We start from the raw sequence: 9,575 nt of genomic DNA, 5'->3' as shown, positions 1-9,575 counted from the left end.
ATGGCCAAACCTTGAAAGGTCTTTAATGGCTTCCTTAGGTGCTAAATTCGGCTGATGAAGAAGAAGAAAGATGATATCTTTCTTTTACCTTTTTATTTATTTATTTTAAGTTGTTTTTATTAATTTATCAAATTAATCTTAAGTAATAACATTTGAAACCATTAAAAAGTTGCCCATCTTTGTCGAGAATTAATATTAATGGTCTAATTACCTTTTAAGGCCACTCATATTCCAATTTCATATCCATTTGACACCTTTACTTATAGAACTCAAATTTTGCACCTTATGCAATTTAGTCCTCTTTATTAAATTAAGCATGCTAATGGTAAAATTTCTTAACGAAAATTTTATACAACACTACTAACATGCTGTAGACATTAAAATATTAATAAAATAAATATTTTGATGTTTGATTTGTGGTCCTAAAATCACTGTTTTGATTTCATAGAAAACGAGTTGTTACAACTCTCCCCTTAAAGGAATTTTCGTCCCTGAAAATCTTACCAGAAAAGAGATTAGGATATTATATCTCATAGCTTCCTGGAGTTCTCAGGTGGCTTCCACTATACCGTGACGTTGCCAAAGAACCTTTACTAAATCTATGTTCTTGTTTCTCTATTTTTTAACCTCTTGAGCTAAAATCCTGATTGGTTCTTCGCTATACGACATATTAGGTTGAATCTCAACATCCATCGGTGAGATAACATGTGAAGGGTCAGACCGGTACCATCATAACATAGATACGTAGAACACATTATGAATCTTTTCTAACTTTGACAACAAAGCTAATCGATATGCTACTAGTCTGATTCTTTCAATAATCTCATATAGCCCGGTAAATCGCAAACTTAGCTTTTCTTTGCGACCAAAACGAAAAACTTTCTTCCAGGGCTATACTTTTAAGAATACTCTATCACAAACTTGAAATTCAACGTCTTTATATTTCAAATCCGCATACGATTTCTGACGATCTAAAGAAGCTTTCAAACTATCTCGAATTACTTACACTTTTTCTTCAGTCTCTTGAATCAAATCAACCCCGATAATCTTTTTCTTACTGAACTCAGTCCAATATAACAGTGTTCAGCATTTACGACCATTCAAAGCTTCATACGGTGCCATCTTTGTTCTTGACTGAGAACTGTTATTGTACCTAAACTCAACCAACGGTAAATATTTCTCCCAGTTGCCTTCGAACTCTAACACACAACAATAAAGCATATCCTTGAGTATCTAGAGCTTCCTGTAATACTAAAATGCAATACTAAAATGCAACAGTGTACTTAGAGCTTCCTGTAACTTTCCCTAGAATTGTGATGTAAACTACGGATCTTTATCCGAAATAACAAAAACTGACACCCTGTGCAATATGATAATCTCAGTAACATATAGCTCAGCTAATCCCTCAAGAGAATAATCTGTACATACCGAGATAAAATGTACAGACTTCGTTAGATGATCAACAACAACCCAATTTGCATCTTTCTTTCTCGGAGACAGGGGTAAACTCGATACGAAGTCCATCGTAACTCGCTCCCGTTTCGATTCCGGTATCATCACTGGCTGTAATAACCCAAAAGGTACTTGATGTTTAGCTTTAACTTGTTGACATACTAAACATCTCGATATGAAGTCAGAAATCTCTCATTTCATTCTCGACCACCAATACTCTGTTTCAAATACACTGTACAGCTTATTACTTCCCAGATGAACGGACAAGCTACCATTATGAGCTTCTTGTAAAATCTTCTGAATGAGCTCTAGATTCTTTGGTACACAAATCCTACCTCTAAAACATAAATAATCATTAGACCTAATTTGAAAATTTGAATCAGGAGTCGACTCACATAGTTTCTGTTTAGCTAATAATACATCATTGCATTTTTTAGCCTCACAAATCTATTGTAAAAATAACGGTCTAGCTTTCAACTTAGCTAAAATCGAACAATTATTAGACAACGTCAATCGCGTATTCAACGCTCACAAGGCAAACATAGACTTTCTACTTAAAGCATCAGTAACTACATTCGCTTTACCCGGGTGATAATCAATACTCAAATCATATTCAATACCATGTGACCCAAGTCAGAGAGTTACATGGGCACAAACACGGGCTGGAACACGGTCGTGTGTCTCAGCCGTGTGAGTCATACGGCCTGGCCACACGACCGTGTGACCCTTGTAGTTCAAATTTTCTGACTTTTTGCTAAACTTTCTGATTGTTTTCGATTTAGTCCCAAATCATTTATAAATTGTTTCTAAGGCCTCGAGGGCTTGAAAAAAGGACGTTATGCATGTATTTGAATGAATTATGATATGTTTTATCTAATGTTTGGAAATAAATGTTTTTAGTTAAAATTTTTTGGTAATGTTTCGTAACCTTATTTCGACGATGGATACGGGTTAGAGGTGTTACATTTAGTGGTATCATTGTTACAATTTAGTTGGTTCTCGGGTTGAAAATAGCATGTGTGAAGCCTAGAAATACATGCCATTATATAACCTGTGATAGTGTGATATCTCCAAACTCTGATTAGATTTGTTTCATTTTTAGACAGAGATGTTTTCCAACCGAGCAAATTCTAATAATGCTGAAAGTGATATTCAAGTGTCTGATTAAAAGTTACTAAGGATGAGTAGAAACTCATAAAGGTAAGAGAAAAAGTTCATAATGTTATGTTGATAAAGGATGCTATGTTTTGTGTATTCTTGAGAGTCAAATTTAGAGGCTTTATGATCTCCGCCCCCTACCCTCAAAATCTTATACAATAGAATTCACAAGGCTTATGTTGATTAAGTAGGCAAAAGAGAAGTTAAAGAATTTAACAATTGAATTAGTAATAATATGGTCGAAGTCGAGAATTGGTTAGCAAGTAAAGACGGTTCTGAAAGAGATAACATATTTTATTTCTGAAGATCATTTGGGGTACGTAACGTCACTGTTAAAGAAGAGATTATTCACGGTAATTGACTTATTCAGTATGCTATCTAAAGAATGGATTAACCAGAATTTCTTCTAAATTGATTTCATTAGTGAATGGGATAATGTGGGATTGTTGATGACTATAGTAGTCAGTGGAATAATGTTTGAATTACAAAGATATCTGAATGTAGCGGTTATAGTCGAGTATCTTATGAAGATCTCTTCTGGGTATTCTACATGTTCTTTTATCCTTACAGGCATATGCAAATGTTTATATTCAAATGTGATTCTATTCATATGAGAATGCTGGCTAACCATAACGTTAGGTGGAGGTATTGTTGGTCTGGTTGATTAATAATCGGCATTGCTCTATTTTTCTTTGGTTTTCTATTCCATTATGTTTAGTAGAAGACTTGATGATAAGACTCATATGATGCTATTTTCTACTTCCACTGGTTATTTCTCTAAACTATATATATGCAATTTATGTTGTCTCTATCACAACTATTTTTAGTGCGTATGGACGATATTCTTTTTCTAGATATTCCTCTGGGGTATCATCAATCTCTTTATCATTCAATATGGGCCATGTTCTCAGAAATTCAGTAGAGCTTTATATCTTGGATTTCATTATTTCGGCTTTCTTATTATTCTTATAGTATATTCTATCAAATGCGGTTCATCTATAAAAGTTATATACATATTGAATTGAGATAATTATACCTATTATGGTTATTATTCTTGGTTCGACCATGAGAGCACGATTATACAGATATCAAATTTTTAGAAGTTGTGTTCCTATACTGGTTGTTACTGGAACTACGTCTAGTTTTTCTCTTTTATTTCGGAGTACACTATTGATGTTGAGGTATTTTTCTATCTATATGGTTGAAACGTCAGTCTTATTATAACATTATGGTTTTAATTCATCTGATGGTTGTAGCTTTGGTATGGTTCAAAGCTTCGATGTTAATAATTTAAATAACTTTATTATATATCCCCTTTCTAGCTTTCATGAAGGGGTAGGCATTGGTAAAAGTGTAGACGGTGGAAGACTGAGCTTAAACTTGTATATTGGTTCTCATTCCTCAGGTAATCTCAATTTATGTCAATGAGTTAAAAAAGGGATGTTATGTTTCATTTAAGTTAATGCACTTTCTAAAGATCTTTGATTAGTATTTTAAGGGAATTAGGATAGATTGTATGTCTGGGTTATCTTGACAATAATAAGAAGGGATTATTCTGAAATGTTATTATCCGATAGATAAAATCGACTCAGTTGTTTTAATCAGAGCGGGTTATTCATTTGAAAAGTTAATTAAGTTATATGTATTTGAGTTTATCCCTAGATTCGAGAATAAATTTTGCGGATTCACGGGTAAATAGTCAAACAGTTGGAATGAAGAAATCATACTCTAGAAGACATGATATAAAAATATATCTATGAGATCAGTTATAATCGAGAAATGTCATCATGGGTTAAAATCGGATAGTAACAATTATCACACTTGTATTTAGATGATATTGTTTGAAACTTTTCGTAAAAGGGAACGATTATTAGTTAAAAGTTACAGATGCAGATATGTCAGAAACATTAGTCAGAGTTTTCTAATTTGGGTTTCTCGATTATGTTTTGACAGATGATTACTGGGAATTTCTCGGTAGTTATACTACTAATGACAAAGTGATGACAGGAGAACATCATAGCTGCTCAGTTAAGTTCAAATATAGTATCAAGTTTTAATATGAAATCTAATGTGAGTTCTAAATCGAGATGCGAGTTATGATGTGATGACTTTTATTAGGTGAGAAATTTTGAAGACGAAATTTTCATAAGGGGGAGAGTTGTAACAGCCCGTTTTTCAATGGTGTCAAAAACAACGATTTTGGGGCCACCAAATTTGACGAGTAAGTTTGTAATTCAAATATGGTTTTAAAAAGGTTTTCGATTTGATAATTTATTTTATATAAGCGATTTATAAAGTTCAAGTGGTAAGACCCTAAAGTCAAGTGGTTTTAAAAAATGAGGTATTGGGACCTCGTTTCTATAAACCAAGTCGTAAATATTTTTATAAATTTTTACGGAATGTCATTAAGGTGGTATTAAAGTTTCATTGAAAATTTTAACGTTTCAATGGTTAATTAATTAAAAAGGACTAAATCATAAAAGATGTAAAATTTGATCACTATTTGATTTGAGTGATTAAATGGTTTATTGAATAAATTAAAAAGGGACTTAAATGGTAATTATACCATCTAAGAATTTAGTGGATGGTTTTTCGCAACTAAAAGCATGAAATTTGGATGATTTTTAAATGGACAAAATGGTAATTTTATAATTAAATTAAATTAAAAGAAAACAAAAGGGTACTTTAGTATCATCTTTTTTTGCATCTTCAACAACCGAATGTCCATGGAAAACCTTAATCTAGGTTCAACCATGGTGATTTTCTCATGCATGGTAAGCAATTCTTGCCCTTGTTAACAATTTTTATGTTTTTGAGATCATTGCAACTAGGTCCAGCTAACCCGTACCTTTGATTTTGAAACTGTTAAAGATAGTAAATGTTGCCACTGATGAAGCTTGTGATTTTAGATGTTAAAATATGAATTTGAAGTGTTAGTTGGTATTTAAAAGTATTTTGTTAAGTGATTTTTGATTAACTTACAAATTAGGGACTAAATTGTTAAAATAGTAAAAATACAAGGATTTGATGTGAAATTATTACAAATGTGGGCTATTTTGTGTGCCGTGAATATTTGGATGATGTGAATTGGTATTAAAAATGGTTAATTTACATGTTTTAGGCTTAGGGACTAAATTGAATAAAAGTAAAATGTTAGGGGTAATTTTGTAAAAATGAATAAATTGTATAAAATACATTTTTCTACTATCTAAATTAATATATTGAATAAAATTATTAATTTAGATCAAGATCAAGTTGAAAATCGAGGAGAATAAAAAATTACCAAAATACCGCTATACTTTGACATTTCTACAATTTAGCTAGGTAAGTTCGTATGAATTGAATTCTGTATAATGCTAATTAATTGAATGTTAGTATGTGATTCTATTTTGATTGAATCAATATATATATGTTATTATACAATTTATTGAGTAAAGAGACAATGGAAATCTAGCAACGTATGACGACTATCGAGCCCTGTGTGAACCATAAGAATATATAGGATACAAATGACATGTCATTAGGGTTTCTATGTTTCAAATGACTTATTTCGTGAATTTAGGAAAAGGAATGAAAAGGTAATGTTCAATGAAAGTATGTTTAAGCTCATGAAATTGAAGATTTCAAATGATGCTGTTCATGTATATGACTTACCTTATGTTATTTCAAGTGATTTATGAGCGGATGCTCTAACATGAGTTGTGGATGATGCTTAGGCTTGTACCAAGCTTATGATTGGATTATATTATGCTTATTCTTAATGAAACACAATGAAATGGTAAGTGTTCAATTGGTAATATGTTTTTGTACATGAAAAAGTGGTATAAATTAAAGTGTATAATTTCTTATGAAATTATTTATCATGTAGTTGATTTCAAAAGAGCTATGTTAAATGCACTAGCTCGTCGTCATGGTTGATATTATGCTTATGTCTTGTATTATACAAAGGAAACGAGTATAAAAAGCTAATGAAAATGGTAAGTTCATAGTTGAAAGCTAATGAACACAGTTGTGTGTCCTTATTTCGAATGTCCACACGGCCTAAGACACAGGTGTGTGTCTCAATCGTGTGAGTCACAGGCCTGGCCCCACGGCCGTGTGACCTCTGTAGTTCAAATTTTTTGACTTTTTACTAAACTTTCTGATTGTTTCTGATTTAGTCTCGAATCATTTATAAAGTGTTTCTAAGGCCTCGAGAGCTCGAAAAAGGGACGTTATGCATGTATTTGAATGAATTATGATATGTTTTATCTAATGTTTGGAAATAAATGTTTTTAGTTAAAATTTTCTGGTAATGCTCTGTAATCCTATTCCGGTGATGGATAAAGGTTAGGGGTGTTACAATAATTCATTACTTTAATGATTTTAGTAGATATGGGTATATTTTTCTTATGCCCCATAAATTTGAAGGTCTTGAAAAGTTCATGGAATTTAAAAATGAATTACAAAACCAACTAGGTAAAATTATTAAGGCAGTTCGATCAGATCAATGAGGAGAATACTTAAGCTTAAAGTCTGGTGTGTATTTGAAGGAATGCGAGATTGTCTCACCACTTACACCTCTTGGTACTCCACAATTGAATGCAATTTCTGAAAGGAGAAATCGAACACTGTTAAACATGGTTCAATCAATAATAAGTCATGTTGATCTTCCTACTTCTTTTTGGGGACATGCACTAGAAACAACTACTTTCACTTTAAATCATGTTCCATCTAAATTAGTTCAAAAGAAACCATATGAGATGTGGACTGGGAAGTGTCCTTGTGGTGCGTTCTACCAAGACTTTCATATAAAATGTGTTGATCTGCCCTTATGGTAAGCTCTGGGTATCTAGGGTCTTGAAATAGAGTAAAGTGAAATTTATCTAAAGGATCTATGCAACACAACATAAGTATGGTTTGAGTGGTATTAAACCAAAATATGTATTGATCAGTTGTTAACGGTATTATTTTTGCATAATTATTCACCAACATATAGAGTATCCACCCGCGATAAATGAAAGAAATGCATTTGTGGCTTTCTTTGGAAGCCGTCTAGGGTTTGCTGCCCTTGGGGTGGAACTAAAGATCAGATCTAAAGTAGAAGGTTACTTCGTATTCTGGTGAGTATTTCAGTTATGCAAGTGGAATCTTGAAGGTAAGTTAATTTTGGTTGAACGTTAGGATTGAAGAAAAAAGGGCTTTGTACGGGGTTGTCCATGTTTAAGAAATGGTTAAAAGCATGTGGATGGGTTTTGACGATGTTTCTATGTTCCTTGACCAGTGATTTTTAGTCAGATGGTTGGATTTGGAGCTTTGAACGACAATAGGTGAGGATCAATTGAGCTTCTACATTAACCCTTTGTATATATATTTTGTTCATACTAAAATATATCTATACGAAATTGATTAAAATATGAATCTAAAATCATGGATAGTATGAAAATCATACTTATATATAGTGGGATGAATGTGTGTCAGATATGAGTTATGGCGATTTCAAATTTGTGAAGGAATGGGGATTGAGTTAAGATTAAGTTAAAGAATAACTAGCCTAGTTGCATGTGAGTCCTCCCATGAGGGCACTTGTAAATCCTTTAGATATGTCCTTTATAATCTAAGTTTTGAAATAAATGATTGAGTGCATGGATAGTCATTAAGGATAGCATGAACATTTGATAAGAATATGTGGAGTCTAAGAATGTGATGAATTATGCATGAGTGTTGTGATATTTAATGTAACACCCCGAACCCGAGACCGTCACCGGAGTCGAACACGAGGTGTTAACAGACTTTTAAAAATTTTCCAGACACTGCCAATCTGCGTAATAGTCGCTTTAAAAATCATATCTTGAGTTTCACAACTCGAAAATCAGTTTTACGATTTTTCCCTGAAACTAGACTCATATGCCCATCTACATATTTTTTTCTAGAATTTTTGGTCAGGCCAATTAGTACAGTGTATTAGTCAAAATCTCCCATGTTACAGGGATCGACTACCCTGACCTTTGCGCATTACGACTTCGATATCTCCTTGTACAGGGCTCCAATACTGATGTCGTTTGTTTCTATAGAAACTAGACTCAGAGAGGAATCTATAAAGTTATGGTATGACTCCTAATTATCTCTGGTTAATTTATAATGAATTTCCAAAGTCGGAACAGGAAATCCAGAAACCGTTCTGGCCCTGTCTCACGAGAACCTGAATATCTCTTAACATACTGTCCGTATGATTGTTTCGTTACTTTCCTATGAAAGTAGATTCATCAAGGTTTGTTTACATAATTTATTCACTATTTAATTCCATTCCTGATATTTTTAGTGATTTTCCAAATCTACCTCACTGCTGCTGTCAGCATCTGCCTTTAAGGTAGACTTTACCTATTTCATGGTTTCCATGATTCAACTAGCCCTTTTTGCATAAATAGCACAATTTATGAAAGTGATTAACCATTCCCATGGCCAATCCTTGTCAAGCATATCCACACCAAATGATTATAACATTATACTCAAACACATATAAGCCATTTTCGCATGGCTATCCAAAATTATACAAGTCCAAAGGGTCCACGACCCACAACAAACGGGTAGTCCTATACATGCCATTTCAAAGTTCAACCAAAATTGTACCAAAAGGGGGCTTTGATAGTGTGGGCGACTTTTGACCTCAAGATCCCGAGTCCGATAGCTGGAGAACCAATCTATAAAACAGAGGAGCAATGAAACGGAGTAAGCAATTTATGCTTAGTAAGTTTTGAGCAAGGAATACCAGCACAACAAAAGTATAGCATTCATATGGCTAAACGGATAATTTCATATGCACAAATTTTCGATATCATACTTGCTTCACATTACCAACCCTTATGTACATACACAAAAGATCAACTCAGCCAAAGGCCGGTAGCTCGTTTATCAACTGAGCGAATACTTATTTGTAAGGGCTCAACTAAATTCACGCACATACGAAACATACCTCAATGTTGGGA

This window comes from Gossypium hirsutum, chromosome D02 (assembly GCF_007990345.1).
Source record: "Gossypium hirsutum isolate 1008001.06 chromosome D02, Gossypium_hirsutum_v2.1, whole genome shotgun sequence".
In the NCBI taxonomy this organism is placed as follows: Eukaryota; Viridiplantae; Streptophyta; class Magnoliopsida; order Malvales; family Malvaceae; genus Gossypium; species Gossypium hirsutum.
Note: the sequence above shows the minus strand (reverse complement) of the source record.